Source organism: Mesitornis unicolor, unplaced genomic scaffold, assembly GCF_000695765.1.
Source record: "Mesitornis unicolor isolate BGI_N332 unplaced genomic scaffold, ASM69576v1 scaffold48322, whole genome shotgun sequence".
NCBI classification, from domain to species: Eukaryota; Metazoa; Chordata; class Aves; order Mesitornithiformes; family Mesitornithidae; genus Mesitornis; species Mesitornis unicolor.
In genome coordinates this window covers 35690-37404 of record NW_010172173.1, presented here as the reverse complement: position 1 = coordinate 37404, position 1715 = coordinate 35690, and positions in this window count along the sequence as shown.

Below are 1715 nucleotides of genomic sequence, written 5' to 3'. Positions count from 1 at the left end.
AGAGGAAGCAAAATAAACTGTCAAAGTACAAAAAAATCCCTCAGAATGGCTCTGCAGAAATGCACGGCATTTCTGGCACCTAGATGCTTTACTGCGTAATGTGCGTTCTGTAGGTCCATTAGAGACGGTGAAACCCATCCTAAAATCCTTTGTGCTAAAATGATCCCAAATTCTATTAATTTTGACAAATTTTACAATAAAATATATCTACTGATTCTCTGTAACTGTCAAAGTAAGCAGAAGGGGCAGTATCTGCCACCCTGTTTCAGAGGCCAGGAAACAAACAGATAAAAGCTGGATTTGCATTCCAACTCTTGGTTTTTGCTGGTTTTACAGAAAACGTGTGACAGCTTTATCCTGCCGTAGCCCCAGAAATGAGCTCCTGACCTGTATGGCAAAGTCTATCAGCCCGTTGATGTTCAGCGCTGGCTCCATGAGGTCAAAGATGAGCTGGATGTGGTGAGCCAGGGGCAGGTGATAGGACGTTCCCGAGGCAAAACTCGTGATCTGCTCGAGAACGTTGCTGGAGATCTGTGGAAATAAATCCTGGAGAGTCAGGTGGTGACCAAGGGCTTCTCCAGCACAGCAGCACTCCAGACCTCTTTTATGAGGGGTGATGGCAATCACCAACAAATCATGCACAGGCGTATCTGTTAATCTACCACCCGCTGTTTTATTTCCAAAACTGACAACATAGAAAATGCTGTTCTGCTGCTTCACAGCTGAGTCAAATGGCTCTTAGCATCCACAGTACTGATGTTTATTCTGTGAGGTGCTTTGCTTTAAAGAGGAAGCAAAATATTTTTTCTTTCCATCTTACTGCACTGTGATTTTTTTACTGATGCATTTCAGATAATAACCCATTATCCTGCAAACAGAACAAACAGAACACATAATAAATTCCTTCAAAAGACCGTCATCATATAAATTAAGTAGCAAACGTAAAACTTGTGAAAACCTAGATTTGCTCCCTATTCAATATCTCTACAGCAGAACAAGAAAGGCCGGGGTTTCACACAAGGGAGGTACCTGGGAGGTGACCTGGTGCTGATCAAAGTAGGACAGCTGCTGCAGCTTTGCGAACACCGTCTCAAGCGTTGGAAATGCCTCTTGTTTGGTCTTCCTGGCTTTTTGCGCTTCATCCCCAACTGAACAGACACATTATTTTGGTCGTTTTATATGCAATGGAGCCCTAGTAGTTTTGCATTATTATTGATTTAAAAGACTATTAAAATACAAATAAGCTTTACATACAACTATATAAAGCCTCAGTTTTCCATTACACTTGGGACAAATATAGGCCCCAGCACGTACGAATGTCAAACCTACTCTGAGGTTACTCCAACGCAAAAAGGTGACACCCAAGAACTGAAACCAGCCCCGGTTTTACTGGAGGGTGAGGACTACGCACCCCTCGGTGGCAGTATCTCTCATTCTTTAACCCGGTGCGAGTGTTTCCAGCCCAGCTGTGCTAATGGGAAACGGGGAGCTCTGTCCGCAGCGGTCGTCTGGGGGTGCAGGGGCTCAGCCCTTTGCTCGTGACCGCGGAGGGGACGGCAGCCAGACGAGGTGACCAACATGTGGTCATGGACACCAGCACCGCACAGCCCCCGCGCCCCTCGCCCCAGCAGCATTAACGCATTTACCCCCCAGCTCAGTCGTGCTCTTCTTGTTCAGGATTTTGAGGATGTCTCTAGTGATCTTCTTCAGCTGAT